The sequence below is a fragment of the Halichoeres trimaculatus genome, unplaced genomic scaffold (genome assembly GCF_033239565.1).
Source record: "Halichoeres trimaculatus isolate MK-OKI-2021-1 unplaced genomic scaffold, fHalTri1.1 fHalTri1_scaffold_13, whole genome shotgun sequence".
Taxonomy (NCBI): domain Eukaryota; kingdom Metazoa; phylum Chordata; class Actinopteri; order Labriformes; family Labridae; genus Halichoeres; species Halichoeres trimaculatus.
In genome coordinates this window covers 23,240,648-23,259,555 of record NW_027437191.1, presented here as the reverse complement: position 1 = coordinate 23,259,555, position 18,908 = coordinate 23,240,648, and the positions used below count along the sequence as shown (strand labels likewise).

The following is an 18,908-nucleotide window of genomic DNA, read 5'->3' as shown; positions in this document are numbered from 1 at the left end:
CTCAAAGCTGCTTTACACCACAGGTCACACTAACCCATCCACACCCACTCGCGCTCACATTCACCCACTGATGGATCCAATTTTTACTATGATAGCAATCCATCAGTATCTCTAACACATTCACGCCCTTTCATGCCCATTCACACACCACTGAGACAGCAGTGGGAGCAACTAGGGGTTAAGTGTCTTGCCCAAGGACACATCGCCATGTGTCGCCCAGAGCTAGGCTTGAACCTGCAACCTTCTGTGCCAGATCTCGGAGATGTAATGTGACATATGTGACAAAAACAAAAGATGATATGATACCCTGTGTTACAGTACTCTGAAATACAAAATGATACAACACCAAACAATTCAAAACAATACAACAATAAGATACAATATATGGTTACTATGGTAGGGGGGGGTATGCTTCTCCCTGGATTTGATTTTTTTTACAGTTTTTGAGAGCTGATTCAATCTAAAATGCGATTCTTCCATTTTTGCGATTTTTAGTTGGCACTGTGTGAAAAAGTTGAATGATGATGATGTTTACAGACTGTATCAGGAGTAGGTAATGGGTACCTTTCACATTTGAAACAATATGCTACCAATGCTCTGTACCTGGCAATTGGTATCGGTACTCAATGGTACCAATGTTGTATTTGTTAATGTGGTAATAAATATTAATTTGTTTGATAATAACATCTCAAAAGTTTTCAAATCAACATACTTGTTTCTCAATATATAAACTTGCTGTGTTCATGTCCAGTACGGAAAATCTCCCACTCTTCCACTCCTTCCCAATCACAAGGATGTGTTTGATGATCGGTACAGACGGAATTTAGTCAGTACCTATAAAAGTCCAATCAGGAGCCATATTTTTCCCCAAAAATGCACATCACATGTAAGTCAGTTTTTAGGATTTACTCAAGGGATCTGACAACACGTTACTAGATAGTCCAAGAAAAATTGTAAGCCCTCTGCTGTCTGCTGGAGAAATGGGGTAACTTTTTTCCAACCCTGACTTGTAAACAGAAACTAAAATGAAAGGTTTAAATTTGGGGAAAAAATGTTGATAGTAAAACAAAAAAACATTTTAAAAATTTTAGAATAAAACATCCCAATAATTATGTGAATCGATTTTTTTCTTCCACCCCTACATATAGTACCACAATCCACCCACCTTTCTAAACCATAGCATGCCTTAGTTACTAGAAAATATGATGAAGTCCTGAATACAAAACCACCCATAAAGGCAAAGTGCTTGGTTAATATATTCCTTCACTAAATTTAGGCTTGGTGTCAGAAGCATCACCATGAGGGGTAACAAGCGATGACATGATGAGTCATGCTGGCTGCAAAGTCTGTCAAATGCATCATATTAACACATCCCACAGGTCAGGATGGCAATGAACTGCACTGCCAATAAATCTAAAGACGGTTTGGAGAGAAGAGTGAATCAAACGGCAAGCTCCTTATTTATGTTTCTGACCTCTGACCTGTCTCTTCAGTAGCTCACACAATTGATGTCCTCCTTAGCCCCTTCCTGTCCGCCCTGAACGGCGGAGTTACGGGCTGTCTCTTTGCCAAGGCTGACTCTTTCCTGTGAAGGGACAGTCTGGCCGCTGACACCCAAAGGTGAGCTCACTGCGAGGAATAACGGCGCCAGATTCACTCCCCATATGTGCACCAGTCTGCATGCTTCTCCACTTTGGTAAAAATAGTATTTTAAACTCCCATCTTCATAAATTACCCATAATCCCCCTCTGCACCCAGAAGCTGCAGCATCTATAGGGAGAGGTGCTTCTTTAGAGCTCTGCTGCCACTCAAGTTCTCTCCTTATGCTGAAAATAGTAACTCTGCCTGGCGTTGGAGCTGCAAATATGAAAAGTGTGTGTAGGAGTGTGAACAAAAACGTCTGTCTGGGTGAGTGTTTTTCTGTTGTGTGTGTGTGTGTGTGTGTGTGCTTTGTGTTGACACCTGTTTGTCTTTGAGATTGTTAGCGTGTTTGCAAAGTGAAAACATTCAATTTGCTCGGGAAGAGAAACGTGACAGAACAGGGGATCAAGGTTAAGGTTAGGTGTGTGTGTGTGTGTGTGTGTGTGTGTGTGTGTGTGTGTGTGTGTGTGTGTGTGTGTGTAACAGAGTATTAGGATAAGAAAGAAAGTGATGGAGAGCCACCTGCGACTCCTGATGGATGCAGTAAACACCATTAATTCACTGTGACGTCCATATTTGGGTAATAAACAGTTTAAAACATCACTTCTCAGTGTGTGTGTGGGTGGGAGTGTGTGTGAGTGTGTGTGTTTTAGTCTCTTTGATGCGCTCTCATTAGGTGTAGTTTATCCTCAAGGCTCTCTGAGGACCTAAAGTCAAGCTCACCGAATCTATCATCGCTTAATGAGGGGCACACATATAGCCACGTGCCTACTGATGATGCCAGTGCGTGTTTATGAGAGTGTGAGTGTGAGTGTGTGTGTGTGTGGTATGCGTGGGAGTTTTCTGGGATGGTGGTTACAAAGACGGTGAGGATCCACAGGGACAGAGACACACACACACACACCCTCACGTGCCAGCAATCGTGGTGTTTTTGAGCGAGGGGTTTGTGTATTTCTGTGTGCCAGGGTACAGTACCGTGCTGGGTGTGTGTGTGTGTGTGTGTGTGTGGGAGGGAGTGCAGCCATGAAACAACTCCCGGTGGGACCAACACGACTGCAGTGCCGAGCCGAGGAGACGGAGGAAGAGAAGAAGAGCAGGAGGAGAGAACCAATTACAAAGGCTCAGTGGCGGACTCTCATCACGGTGCTCAGTCAGCTAAAACAGAAGCAGCGACTGCGACTCTTCTCTCAGACTTTATTTTACATAATCTTTCATTTGCCTTGACATTTAGAGGAAATCCTGAAGTTTTGGTTCTTTAACAGAGGTGTGCAGTCGAGCCGCGTGACTGTGACTCGAGTCAGACGAACAAAACAGACAAAAGAGAAATTTCTTAAAGGAAAAGCTGATGAGCTAAAAATCCATCCATTTGGTATTTTTCCTGCTTTTGTCTTTCAGGGTCACATGGAGCTGGAGCCCATTATTGGCCACAGGGTGAAACACACTATGGGCAGGTCATCGGCCTATTGCAGAGCTCATCTAGACAGTAAACCATTTGCAAACACTGACACCTACAAGTTACTAAGAATGACCAGTCAACTCTATTTCAGTCCAAAGTTATTTTCATCAGGTTAACTATGGCACACATTGAATTAAACTTGGTGGCATAGTTTTGATCTGGGAGCTTCCTGCCCCATGTGGATTGCCAAAGCCAGAAGAAAGGAGAGAAAACTTGCCCTTGGTCTCATATGAAAAACTAAAGCAGAGAGAGCACACTTCTCTCATACAAAAGATGCAGCACAATGTGCTCTGTCTTTCATAGCAAAGAGAGCACTCCTTTCTCTTTTATGCACACACATTGAAAGAAAGAAAGCGACAGCACATCCCTACTGTACACACATATACACACACACACTCACTGGACACTATAATAGGTACACCTTGCTAATACTGGGTTGGACCCCTTTTGCCTTCAGAACTGCCTTAAAGTGATCCACCGGGATGGAACAAGTTGGGTCCTATCACAAGATTTAGGGCAGAAATTACCCCTACAGCATTGTTTTTGTGCAGCAGAAGCCCAGGGTGCACGCACCAAAGACCCCCTCCCTGCCCATCTGCCGGTTTCCTCTGCACTCAGATGGGGCCAATTTTTCCTTGACCAAAAACACAAATAAACAGACTCCCACTGGAAAAAAATTAATATTCCGCTTTGCATTCACGCTTTATTTAGAGAATTTTCAGCGCGTTTCACACAAAACACAGCTAAATAAGGCTCTAGTTCTCATAATAAAGTGACAGGTGAGTGTATATGTTAGTGCTGTCAGGCAATCAGGATTTGTAATTATCTAATTAATCGCATTTTAGTCTCATATCTGCTTAAGGTCCCCAAATAAAGAATTTGAAGTTTAGGACATGACAGAACTGTAGTGCATGACTAATCAAATAAATACACAAAGAAGAGAAGATTTGTAAATCCACATTTTTTTCAACTAGCCAATATTGAAGTGTCCGTGTAGGCTGCCGCTGTCTGTAGACGTCAATTCAATTGCTACCATTTACTGCATCTATAGAAGTTAATCATGGTTTTAAGCAGTGGGAGGCAGTGTCTGGCGGAGCTGGTCAAAACCATTCTCGTAAACTACTGTGGGTGAGAGCAGTGAGCTCTTTGGTTGAGAGATCAGCCTGGATATGAGGAGAAGATGTGAGATGACAGAGGCATAACGAGACCCTGCAAGTCAGAAAAGTTCAGGCAGCTCACGCTCAAACGGTGGATGTGTCGCGGTAGTTCAGACATACAGAGCTGCTCGATTATGAGAAAAGATGACGGAGATCATAGGGAGGATCAAAGGATGGAGCGCCCGAGATGGACGTGCTCAAACGAACATTTTGTCTGTTTATTTTGGATCAAAAACAGAAAGAGAGACACAAAAAGGAGTGAATGAATTCTGTTTAGATAGATTTGGTGTTTACATATTCATAGAAAACAATATAATTTGGGTCTTGAAGGGAGAGCACACCTCCCCCTCTTGAAATTACCCTTACAGACACTGCTGTTTGTTCAGAGGTCACATGACATTTCAAAATTTTTTTCCTCAACTGTAAAAAATGCCTTTCACTTTGAAAATAGACCCAAAACCAGACTATTCACAACACACAAACAGCAGTCAGTGACAGCTTCACTTTTAGGGATCAGTTGTGTCATCCATCTTCTTACTGAATTCTTTTTTTGCTTATTCACCTCCTTACTGGAAACTCCCTCCTGTACAAAATGTCCCAAACATACACAGCAATTAATCTTTTCTGGGTGACATTTGTTCATGTCGAGCTGTTTTAGAAGACGCTTCAGCGGTGTTTGCAAGATTAATTCTGTAAAGAAGGTATGTTTGGAATTAAGGCTGAGTGCCAAACAGACAGGGTAAAAACAGAAGCATATTAAAGCCTTACATAATCTAAACCACATTAACACCCAGGCTAAAAATTACTTTGGTGCTAAAACAACATTTACCTGATTTCATTGGCTGGATATCAAGAATTTCTGTATTTCTGTCCACCCCTGCGTGATCCCACTCTGAGGTGAGTTTGTTGGTGCAGCAAATTCCAAACACAAAGGCATGTGAAGTGTTTTATGTAATACTTCAGATAAAAATACTACCTGTTCAGAGACTAATTGCCTCCAGATATGGTGAAGCTTACTAAAGTGTGAAAAGCTGCATTTTATTTCACATGCAGCAAGCACGACCTGTTGAAGTGGCTACAACATCTTTCTGAGGTTATCTGTAAAATCAGTTTTGGTGAAATCGAAGTGTAAGAATGAGTCAGGTAAGATCCTATCTCACACCTCAGCAGGAGGTGGAGGTGTATTGTTTCACCATTTGATGTGAACTTATTGAGCATCAACAGCATTTCAATGATAAATGATGGATTGAAGGGCTCTGTAGCTCCAAGATGTTTAGCGTAATGTGGAGCTTTCAATAACAAACACTTCTCGCTTAACCAAATCTTTTCGATAGATAAGATCAGTATCCTAAACTTCACATTCAGTTCAGTCTGCAGGAGAAAACAAACCACTATAATGGTGCACTTTCTGCAGCATGAACACATTAGAACATCTGAAACGAAATTAATTTGTTAGAAAAAAGCACAGAGCCGAGTAAGACAACACTGCAGCTGCAAGATGTCCAGCAGAGGGATGAGTTTCAATCAATCAATCAGTCAGGCTCTATTTATATGGCACCTCACATAAACACACATCAACACACAACACTCAACTACCAACATCCCAACCCAACCCAAAACCCCTGGTGCACAAGAAGAGAAGACACAAGATTAAAAGAAACAAATAAGATACTACAAATACTAAAAGACCAAAGTAGTAAAAGAGAAAAAGATGGAAAACCAATACTGCAGAATTAAAAACCTGATAGAAGCAGTGAAGTAAACAACAAAGACAAACCATAAGTTTGGTCACCTGTGGAATCCAAATCTTTTTATTAGTATGTCTGAAGTCAACACTTTAGTAGCTGTAAGAGGTGAGATCAAGGGTTATAAATCAAAAACACAAAACATGCAAAAGTTTCTTGTTTAAGACACTATTCTTGAATCGAGAATCTTGAGGAGTGCATTTTTTTACTCTAATGACGGCTTTTTTTAATATTACTCCACCCTTTAAAGTCATTCAGGTATAATTTTTGTCTTTCAATCTTGAAATAAGACATTTTTCTGAACTTGTCATATGAATGAAATTGGAGATTTCCACCTTGGGTCCCCTTTGAAAGCACCTGTACTGGGTCTCTATGTAGCTTACTGTCGGCTGTTGGGTCTCTAGCCTTTGGTGGGTGCTGAAACGTTGGTTCTGCTAGCTTGCTAGCTTCATGGATTGGTTTCATCAGATGCTCAGATACCTGACTGCATGGGCTTAATGAATGGTAACTGGTAAATGGACTATTACTTATGTAGCGCTTTTCTAGTCTCTCAGACCACTCAAAGCTTTACACCCATACCACATTCACACACTGATGGTGGATTTCCTATGGAAACCATCAGTTTTTATCTAACACATTGGCATCCACACACCACTGACCAACAGTGGGAGCAATTCGGGGTTCAGTGTCTTGCTCAAGGACACTTCGGCATATGACTGGAGGAGCTGGAATCGAACCCCCAACCTTTCGATCGAGAGGCGACTACTCTACCACAGCCGCCCCTATGAATTGTGGTCTGCGGGTCGCTGAGCTCCTGGCAATGGGTTGGCTGGTAGACTCCTTGGCTGGTAGCTGGTTTTCTACCCCAGAATATGGGGACTGCTGTCCTTGAATACCGGGCTTCGGGCAGTCAATTGGCCGCTGGCTGTTTATCTTTTTTTTTTTTTTTTAAGTCTCAGATTCACAATAAATACTGGATTACTGCAGTGTGGCCCCAAAAAGAAACAAATTTTTAAAGGTTTAAAACTTTGATGGATTAATACATAAAAAAGAGAGTTTAAAAAGAACACTGGGTTGTATTTTCATCTGAAGTATTATATAAAACATGTTGGACACCTTTGTGTTCAGAGTTTACTGCAGTGACAAACAGTCTCTCTTACTAAGAACAGTGGGATCATGCAGGGTTGGACAAAAATGCAGAAATTCTGGCTATAAAGCCAACACACTGGTAAAAGTTGCTCTAGCACAAAATAACTGTCAAGTCCATCATCATTAAGAGTCTTTGTGTTTTTAGGTTATATAACATGCTTCTGCTTTTGCCCTGTGTGCCAGGTACTCTGCTTCAAATCTACTCACACCCCCTTTGCATCGCTCTTCTTTGTTCGTATCCTGTAGGATAATGAATGGCATTTATATGAGCTGCCACAGCACAGTTGGCGGTTAACCACATAGAAGCATTTCAGTCATACTCATGTTATCAAGCGTTTGTCTCAGCCTCCTGTTTGCTTCCTCTTCACCATACCGCTGTTGTACAATACCTCAGTGTTACACACAACAGGACGGGATGCAAAAATGTCAAACACGTGGCTCTGAGGTGTGTGAGGATGTCATCGATTGAGTCACCTGCCACTCACACACCTGACAGCATCTTGTGACTGGATGTGAAATGTGTGGTGTGGTTGGTGGTGAGATGTTCCTGCAGAAAACGGGGTGTTGAACTGGGAGTTACATGAAGAGTTTACAGAAGAGGAACAGTCCTGATGCATGGACCTGTGAACCCTTCATAAACAGAAACAATGAAGTTAATTTGGTTGTCTTCTTTCTGTCTCGGGTCAACTGCAGGGTGAGTCCTTTTACTGTTGGTGTTAGACAAACAAATACCTGAGACAGAGATCTGAGGATTAGACATCACAAGGTTTGTGTCACACAGCCTTCAAAGAGCGGCTTAGGAATGAGGAGAATGAGGCTGGGAGTTTGATTCATCAGCAGTTTTCACTTTTTTCAGCCCAGAGCTGAAGAAACTGAACAACAAGAGCTGTGAGGATCAGTCATATGACAGCTCAGTGCAAACTGATGATATAATACAAGACTTTTCTCACATGGCCTGGAGAGTCTTTTTTTGTTGTTGTTGTTTCACGTTTGCTGGGTGCAGATAATCCCACATAAGGCATGGTTAGAATGTTCAGGTTCTCCATCCAGGCTTTAAGTGACCTTGCCATGTGGCAAGGGGCATCATCTTGTTGAAAAATCCAGTCATTTGAGGCAGGAAAGAGTTTTCCAGCTGATGGAAGAAGACTGTTTTCAAGAGTAGCTCTGTACGTGACCTGCTTCATTTGCCCTCCATACAATTGCATTTCCCCTGTTCCAACAAAACTGAAACAATACCAGATCATCACTGATCAACCCCATGTTTTACTGCAGGGGCAAGACAGTCTTTGTAGGCTTTGTAGGCTTCCTCTTAACATGCAAGTAGACTGGAGCGGGCATCAACTCAAAATTGGATTCATCACTGAAGAGAACCTTCGCCCAATCATCAACAACCCAATCCTTGTGATCCCTAGCAGAGAGTAACCGGGTCCTCCTCTGCATCTCGTTGATGAAGGGCTTTTTCCATGCCCTGTGTGACTTCAGACCAGCTTCAAGAAGTTGGTTTTGAACTGTCCTTGGCAAAAAGACATTTCATGACATTTCCCACTAATTTTTGAAGGTCGCTGGAGGTCTGATGATTCCTGACCCAGGAAGAGATGAGTGCATGGTCATCTTGTGGGGTTGAATGATGTTTCCTGCCTTGACCAGCTAGCAAGTTGGTAGCACCATGTTTGGCTGGCTTTTTCTTGGTGTAATGAAAGGCCGTTTTGGAGATTCTTAGTTTTTTTTTTTTTTTTTTTTTTTTGGCTACCTGTCTTTCATTCATGTCAATTTCCAAGTTCTAAGTACCAAGAAGGCTGCCTTTGTGGCTTTACATATTTTTTTGTTTTAGGGATTGTTTAAGGCTGACGTCTTCTGAGATGTGCTACAGCTTGAATGTAAGCAGGAAATCCCTCTTGGCCTTTGCATGTGCAGTGCTACTCATATATACCCTGGGAATACAATAAAGCTTAAGCAAATTGGATGAAAAATGTTGTTGTTTTCTTCAGGTAATATACCTTTAGTGATACCAGACACTAAAATAAACTAGAAATTGAAGAAAACAAAGGTGGTCCAACAATTTTTTCCATGACGACAAGAGTTTTTCATGATTACTTAGAAAGTCCTCACAGGGACTTTAACTACACGTAAATTCATTTAAATACTCAATGCTGGCGTTACATGGAATTATTTTTTTTTCTTTCTGATGCTCTAACCAGCATTTTGTCCTATGTTATTGTATAACATTAAGTTTATAGGTCTATTTGTCTCTGTTCTCTACATGTGTGTGTGCTCCTGTTGGTGCCTCTTGGTCAGTTCATGTTGTAAATGAGAACTGGTTCTCAAACATTTTAACCTGATCAAATAAATTTCAGATAAAAACTAACTAAATCAAGATGATGCAAAATAACTTCGATGTTTTTTTGACAGTAAAATCCTGACGCCATCCTCTGAAAGGTGATCAGGACCTCATGGCGTTGCAGGACATTCCAACAATGTGACGCAAGACACTAAGTTGTTTATTACTTTTGTTAAACTTGCATTCTTGCAAATATGTTGTTTAGAAATGTTTAAAAACTGTGCAAAACAAATAACTTAAAGAATCATGTGAGTTGATAGGCAAGCATGCAAGGTATGTACTGTATGTATGACACCTGACATAATCAGGTGCTTTCAGGTGCAGTTGCACAACTGAATGAGCACCAGATATGATGTGTGCAACAAGATACAGCAGATATGGATGGAGAAATGTATGAGTTGACTCTGGACATTGATCTCATCAAACCTCATTAAGATTAAAAATCTGTTTGACGGGTTACAGAAAATTCAGATCAACAAGCTGACATAGCCTGGAAGTCACCAGTCAAAGCATCAACCACCTGATGCTTGTTTCTTCATTGCCAACGGACAACGTTGAAAGACATTTCAGGATCAGCTGACTCAAACCTAAACCCTCCTGCAGCAAATTCCAGCCTGTAGGAGCAGCGTACAGAAAATAGTTTCCCCATTTTTGGGTATAAAGAGCGAAAACAAGTTTGTTGACTGGGTCACAGAGTAAAGACTATAGCTTTGAGCATTTTTTAAAAGAATTAAGTTACATAGATAGGGGGGGTACTGTCCCACTTCTAGCATCAAACCCCTCCAATCTATTACTTTTGCATTGGTGCATTAGGTCCCTGTTTTTGAGTGTATCCATCACATGAATCCATGCAGATCAATGATTATATCTCCTCCCTCTTCCTTGAAAAAACAAACAAAAACATAGCCAATCTCTTATGTGGTTTCTTTGCGCCTCCACCCTCCCTGCTCCATACCTGACCCTGTGTGATTTCACTCCACCTTGTGACTGGCCCGCCCCATCTGTTTACCTATGTTTTGACCGACAGCTGCGTCTCATGACCAGAATTTCTCGGAGACACGAGGAAGTGTCAGATTTGGTCTGGCGTTCTGCCTGCAGTTGCGGTCGTCTGATGCAACATACCTGAGGAGGTGACTCAAGTCAAGCGGGGCGGGTCAGGGAGGACAAACATTCTGTTCTCCAGAAGCTTAATGTTGGACTAACCAAAGAATGTGGCTCAGGGACTTTGAGTGGAGCGTCTTCCAAATAGAGGGCAGATCTGAAATCAGAGTTTGTTACTTGATCAGAAGTTAAGGTATTGATTAAAGATGGTTTAATAAAGCTAAGCAAAAAAAAAAAAGCTTCTGGTCACACTTGCACCAGAGATAAACAAAAGTATGAAACTGAACAAGATCATCCGGAATCAAGTTAGTTTAACATTTGCTTCATCCAAGCAATCCAACAAGTTTCAAAACTGGTATGTTCATTCAGCACATTTTGCCAGCAGAAACTCAGCAGAGTGAAGCTAGGCTAGCCATAATGTTAATAATTGTAATTAATAACTGTAATTTAGAGACATGCTGTTGGTTGCTTTGTTAGATTATTTTATCTGGATGAATAAGATTGAATCATGAACACTCAACTGTTGTTATGCTCCAGTTTCCAAGGTCAACTGCGTCACGGCAGGGTGTCAAAGGCTGTCCCATTTCAAAAGCACCTTGAAATTTGCTGAAAAATGCATTCAACTTTCCCCAGATTTTTTTGCAAATGAGCTTAAACAATACAGCAAACTCGTTAGCATCCCAGGACACTAGGAAATTTAAGTGATAAACTTCTGACTAAGTGCTCAAAATAGACAAGCATATCACAGTGCATATATCAATTCCCATATACTGACACATTCTCTGCCTGGACGTTCAGAGAAATGCATTGCAGAAAGTTAGTTTTTGTTTGGTTTTATGAGTTTTTTCCTGAGACTTTAACTGTAAAAATGTTCAAATTGTGTTCATGGCATAGGCACCAATTTATGTTTCCAATGGTGAGTGCCCACAATGTACTTAAACACATTGTGTTTGCATTGTAAGTGCACAAACTAGCACCCAGAAAATTCAACAGCAACTGGCATAAACGCACACAAGAACACAGTCAAGCTGGCCTGTGAAATTCACGCACAACACCAACAAGATTTTTTTCTTCCTCTTATACAATTTAGTCAGTGCAACAGGTTTTAGTGGACAGAGAGAGTACAGTCTGGGCTATAAGAAATCTAATATCCAACTCCCCAGAGACTAGATAGCTGAACAATGTGCTGTACTTCAAGCCATCAAGAACGGAGCTGTCTGTGGTTCTGAAAGTTAATGCCGTATATCAAGACTTGCCGATCTGACAGTTTTGTCGCTCTGTTTCCCCATAGTATCCTTACATAATTTACAGCTCAAAAAAGACAAAAATCCCTATTTCTGGTGGTTTTGAAACCCCTAAGCTGCTGTCTCTTTAAAGGGCAACTCCAGTTTTTTGGCACCTGGACCTTATTTATAGGTGTGTGCATGCTCATATACTCACTCAGACAAACATTGTGCAGCTCGGAGTCATTCAGAAGTTATTTAGATCCAACCGATTTTAGCAGTACTTAGCGGGGGCCACGGCAAGGGAGCTTCAGTGCGGGACATGATCTCTGCAAAATCGCTGATTTCGGCTATATTTTTTCATCCATCGTCAGTGTTATCACAAAGTAAGCTCCTCTACCGTCTTCAGACTACGACTTCAAGTTTGACAGTTGTCCTTACCGGTTTGAGCCTGAGTACACGGACGAGGAGCTCCATGAAAGAAGGATGCAGAGGGAGAGAGACGAAGAGCTGGCTCGAGAACAACAAACAGGAGCACGTCCATGACTCAATGCAAACTGGTGGTGCGCTTGTGGACAGTGTTCGCCTATGGCAACAGAAGAGGAGTGTGTTTGTGATAACGATGGATAGCGATGGATGAAAAAATAAAGCCAAAATGAGCAATTTTGCAGAGATTATGTCCCGCGCTGAAGTTCCCTTGCCGTGGTCCCCGCTAAGTGCTGCTAAAATCAGCTGGATCTAAATAACTTCTGAGGGACTCCAAGCTGCACGATGTTTGTCTCAGTGAGTATATGAGCATGCACACACCTATAAATAAGGTCCAGGTGTCAAAAAAACGGAGTTGCCCTTTAAGGCTCCCCACTCCACAAACCTCCTTCCCTCTGATTAGCCAGCCCTCTGGAGGTTTCTCAGGGGTTAGGCTCTGGGTAGAACTTGATGTTTGAGGTCTTTCTAACGACATCACCCCATCTCTTCAGAGAGTCTTGTGAAGATATTGTTAAAGGTCTCTTGAAGATTCCATAAAGGTCTCGTTTTCAACAACCAAGTGTTTTGATCAGTTTTCAGACAAATTCAGGAATTTCTACAAAATATGAATATGTAGAGGTTTGAAAATTTTCACGCTGAATACCCTCTCTTTAAACCAAGACCCCAATTTGTTCTTTATATATTCATACATAGCTACACTTGATTCATCCACCCTGACATCTCATTCTGGCCCAAGCTTTCCACAGCAGTCCTATGTGCTGATCCCCAGCTCCTTCTCTTGTCTGCTTTGATCCAATAACTTTTTAAAATATTCAGCCCTTTCTCCTCCTCTGTTTAACTCAAGTCCTGCGACCTTTTCAGTTATACAGACTTCAACAGATGATTGGCAGGAAAAAGCCAGGATTCTCGAGTGGATATCGCTACGCACACACAACATAGCATGCTCTGACACACACACACACACACACACACACACACACACACACACACACACACACACACACACACACACACACACACACACACACACACACACACACACACACACACCTGGACCTTTCTAAGGGAACAGAGTGAAGGGCAGTTTAACATATCTTTTCATTTCTGACAATAATATTGATCTGAGATGGCAAAAAGACTGGAATAAAGAGATATTTGGAGGTTATGAGCCGAATGTGTACAAACCTTTTTTTTTTCAACCAACAAAACGATAAAAAGGGTATGCAAATTATTTAATGGTATAAATACGTCCATACAAAGGATGATGTGTTGTGAACAGGTGGTCAGGCATCATTTTTGCCTTTTGATATGTCGAAATAAGACATTTTTCTTAAAACAAGACGTCAACTCTTGCTTCAATTTCCGTTTTTGGAAAAAGTTTTGAGTCTGGAAAGTTCCCTGAGCTGTGAAGTTTTCTCACAAGACATGAAAGGTGTCTGATCCATGTGTGCTGAGTTGAATTTTTTTGGGCTAAATTCAGAATATCAAGGCAAAGTCAGACGGTTGGCAGGGAAGGAGATGTTCAGCCCGCGGAAAATACAGACTCCTGAATCTTCTCCTGAAGATAAACTGAAAAAATGCTTTTGTCCTTGAGTCTATACCTTGATTCGTGTGTAACAGAACCCAAACGTAAAATCATCTGAATGTAAGTATTACTGCTATTGTCTTCTCGTCTTCCACGTATTGTGCTTTTGAGACTTTCCCCTCGTCCTGTGTGCCCCTCTCCGTCTCTCCTGTCGAACCAGCTGAGGAATTCCAGTCTTTCCAGGAACAATGGGAAGCGTCGACTTCAGAGGCGCGATCCGAGCGATGCCTCTCAGATAAGGAAGTGTGCAGGAGCCACAGAGGGCTCACAGACGTACAGCAGCTCTATTTACAGACACGCTTTGTTTCTGTCCTTCGTCCCCCGGGTGGCTTATGGCATGCCAATCATTTCCTCTTCACCTGATCTGTGCTCATGGTGTGAAACCACTGTTGGTCTGATTTTCTGCAAAGAACTATACATTAAAATAAAACCCCTTATTTTTGTTTTTAACATCTAACATCATATAGAAACTTAAAAACTAACTTGTGAGATGCAAAATATACACCCATAAAATGAGGAGAAATCATTTCCAGGCTGATTTAGAAAATCAACAAAATCCATAAGAGGAACGTGACTGAAATGTCAGTGAGGGGAAAGCCATAAACACACAAAGCTGGGATTTCCCCTCTCAGCACCTCACTTGGCTTGGAAAACAATGGTGGATGTATTTACACACTGATGGACACAGTATGCTCTATGTTGACACACGCACACACACAGTAAACAAAAATATATGTAAACTAAACAGCAACATCTGCAGCAGCAGCAGCAGGAATCCAAAGGACTCTTTGACCTGCCAAAGGAGGTCAAACTAGCTTTATCAGTATCATCTTTTAACACTTTAACACTTGACATGTGACTGATGGGTGACATGTCAGTTACATACAGACTGATTCAGCCCCTCAGAAACCTGATGGATGAAAAAAAAAAAAAAAAAAGGGGGAGAGGACTCAAGTGACTCAGTGATGATGGGTAAGAATAATTGTTTTACCATTAAAAAAAAAAAAAAGTTTAGTTGTTGATGTAAATGCACTGATACACAAATAAAGCATGGTTTAAGGTGTTTAAAACGTTAACGGCTGAGACTTTTGGGTCAGAGATAAAAGATTAACCCAGAGTCACCCAGACTCTCAGGATACTTTGTGTTTAAATTGCATGTACCCCATGAACACAGTTTGACCATTTTTACACTCAAAAAACTTCATAAAACCAAACAAAAACTGACTTTCAATGGACGCTCAGGCAGAGAGTGTCTGAGTGTATGGGAATGGCTCTAAGTACCGTGATTGGCTCATTGTGTTTGAGGCTGGGACTTAGCTATAGGTCAGTTTTGTAATCTGATTTCCAACAAATGAGACTTTATTGTTACAAATCTGAGACACAATTCTTTCATATTTATAATGCATTATCTTGTGTGTCTCTGGCCTTATACACACGTAGCTGGGTATTTAAAAAAAAAAACGACTAACCCCCATCATTTGTTTTTGAAAATACTTTTGTCCACATGCACCAAGAAAATCCGCCAATAAGCGTGGCTCAAAGCACGCCAAACCCATGGGAAGCAGTTTTTTATTTGACATAAAACCAATGGTAGCCAATCAGAATTAACATATATCATTCAGCTGTGATGAACCAAAACTCTGTTTCACTCCATACGTGAAAACATGAAACTGCAGTTTTTCCAGAATCTTCACTTTGGCCAGAGTTATCAAAAAAAACAACTATTTTTGGTGACTTAAAACAGTGGCTTGGTGTGGATGATAGGCCTAAATGTATAAGGTTTCTCAGATACTGGTCTATGTATGGGCATGGTTTACAACTCCGTTGTCTCAAAACTTGGGGACATTGATTTCACAAGTTGAGACTTCAGTATGTCACAAATTTGAGATTGTATTCAGCGATTTTAGGGCTTTGCCTCACAAATCTGCATCTTCATAATTTCAAAAATGTGAAATAAACCATACAAATTTTGAACTTTTGTTTTGTATTCTAACAAGGAACATTTCTCTTCTACTTCTCTTTTGATACCCTTAATTTTACACTGGCTGTGACGTGCTATTTTAGTTCTTTTTGGAGGATTTTATAGACCTGTACTGAATCTAGGTCTACTTGTATTTGCCAGATACATTTACAGCTAGATACTTTAAAATAATGTAAGGTCAGTGGAATGAAACTAAACCTATTCGACGTCACAGCAACTGCACTCACCTCCATTTACAGCCTATGACACAAAACCCATTCTTGCTCTCTGCTGTCGTTGCCTGAAGTTCAGTTCGTCCTTTATTGTCCACTTCCTGCACAGCGCTCAGCTGCTTCCTTACTGGCGCCACACCAATGAGTAACCACCAACCCCCCTCTGTCACTAAAGTAACACCACGAGGGGTCAAGAGCAGCGCTCAGCACAATAAGATGAAAAATGTTGATAGGAGAAATGGGGACATTCCCTCCATCAGGAGGGGCGGAAATTGTTGAGTGATTTAGCAACGCTACAGGCGCTGCCGCCTTAAAAGGTGTGAGAGCAGAAAAGTCCAGAGGAAAGTTAAACAGGTGTTTCTTTGTCAACAGAGATGTTTATAAAAGTGCTAAGGTTATAGATTGATGAGTTATAAGAGAGTGCAGAAAATTCAAAGCCCCTCTGGATTGGATTTTATTCAACGTGAAGGATAAATCATGAGTCAGTTCATCCACGTTGCTGCAAGGCAAGAATTTCAATTTCATCCTGAGTGCAGCGGACAAGCTGGAGTTCAAAGTGAAACCCTGATAGATTCGGAGAGACGATACGGACAGTAAAATGAATGAAATACAGGCCGTGAGCTAGAGGGGCAGTCGATGAGAGAGGAGAGAAAAAGGAGGAATATAAAACGCAGAGAGAGATGAAGGCAGAGGAGAGATAGAGAGATCTGACAGGGGGGACAGCTCTCTTTCATAAAGAGCATTGGATATGAGGCTCGGTCTGTCTCCCCAGGGGATGCGGCCTGGTTTCTCTTTCCCATCACACACACACACACACACACACACACACACACACACACACACACACACACACACACATGTACAGTGAGCTGTCAACGCTATATATAAAGAAAACACAGAATAAATCTACTTCTGGTTTGCCAATGCCAGAGGAGGTGGAATAAAATTAAATCCAAATATAAAGATAATGCTGGAGGCTGAATTAATTTCTCTGCGTTTGCTTTTTTCATCAGGATTAAATAAAACTTTGATGCAAACCAAAGGAAGAGAAAACACAGAGCATCAAGAGTTTATGTCAGCCTTTGTGGATATTTCAGGAGTCAGACTTCAAAGGATCTCCTGTTACAAAAACACAGTCCAGGATTCAAATAGCCCAGATGTATTTTCTTGTTTTCCTTTTATCACTTGTTTGTTTGTTTGGTGAGGTTTCCGAGTTCCCTTCTATTGACAGTTTTATACTATGAGTAAGTTTGCTACATTTAACGTTTTGAAAATTTTCATCTTTATTGTCATGTTGCCTAGGTGTGTAGTGTTATCGTAAAATTTATCCCACTCCTAGGATCCCGTGATCAACTATGTAAGGCTTCTTTCTGCTTGATGCCTGAGCTGTTGCAATTTACAAGAAAGCAGATCAAGCAGGACAGACGATCGTGTATGGAAGCCATATAAAAACGACCAGTGGCTTTCAAAGTAAAACACTCTATGTCAAAATCAGATGGTACTTAGCTTAACTACAACATCAAACTGACATGATAAGCACAGCCAGACCAGGACTCGACTGGTTTGAGGTTTTACAGCCCATCGTGAACCAGGAGAGGATCATCACTAGGGTGGGAGTCAAGGTAACTGGCCGGAGCTGGACCAGAGATGCCTCTGGTATTATCCCAGCGCAAGAACCAAGCCTTTGGCCTCCGTGCTGACAGCTACAGGATGATCACTTGTGAGTCAAGTCAATCATGCCCCTTGAACAAAGTTAGATTAAGTCCAGCATTTTGGATATGTATCAACAACAGGCTTAAAAACTCTGCATTAGCTACAAATGGGTGATGTCATAGACACTATGAGCTCTAATTTCGTGACGCAGCGCAGGGGGCACAAGCCTGGCGCACCCTGCGCAGTGTTAATTTCGTGCAGCGCACCGCCGTGCACTGCCAATTTGACAATTTGGTAGACCGTCTGCGCAGAGATGGGTGTGACTGCGCGCCAGGGGGAGTTGATGGTGCACCAGGGGGGAGGTGTCAGCAGATTCATGTTGGCGCAGTGACAATTTTGTGCCAAAAACAGTGCAGAAAGTGCGCTGAAAGCGCGCCAGCTCCAACCTGGTCTATTCACAGCGCAAAGCGGAGCGCACCCTCCACAGCTGCAATTTGGTGACAGGCGCACATGTGCACACATGTCAACAAATCCTCAGAGGCAGGTTTCCAGAGCGTCAGGCACATTTTAATGCAATAAACAATCACAGCAATCGCTATTTAATGTAACTGTCTGAACCAACATATACATTTATATTTATATAAACTTTCCCGTCACATCTGATGTCAGATTAAAGCCGTTTGTCATAATGGAAAGTTAACCTGACGGCAGCTGGAAGTTTGATGCACATCTTACAATTAAACAATAAACAGCCTTAGCATCTGATACTGAGTATATATCTGGCTTCTCTCATTTCTCATCAATCTCATAATTCAAAGAAAAGAGGGAGAGAAAAGACAAAGAAAAAAGAGATAAAATAAATGTATGTCACTCAGGATTTAGCCATGATTTCCCATATTTCTCTGTTTAAGTCTTTATTTTTTAACGTGATCTAAAAAGGTGGAGTACATTATTGTAAGGGGGATGAAGCGGAGACACCGGAAGAGTATGCAGTATATCACCAAAGGTTCTGCTATTTGACGACGACAAACCAGGAGTGCAGGTGGATCAAAAGTATCCTGACTGGATAAGCCAGCTGTGTAACTGTCTCTTAATTTTGTACTCCTATTAATGACAAAGGAACAGATTACATCTGTCCCGGGAGCTGGCCCACAGGGTCATGAGCTTCGTGTCCTCCGATG

General features: G+C 41.6%; 1 protein-coding gene across 2 annotated transcripts in view; it reads right to left on the bottom strand.

The window, feature by feature from the left end:
* The window catches only part of sgk1 (serum/glucocorticoid regulated kinase 1), a 93,575-nt gene that overhangs the window by 54,130 nt on the left and 20,537 nt on the right, over positions 1-18,908 (bottom strand). The gene's annotated exons all lie outside the window — the stretch shown is intronic.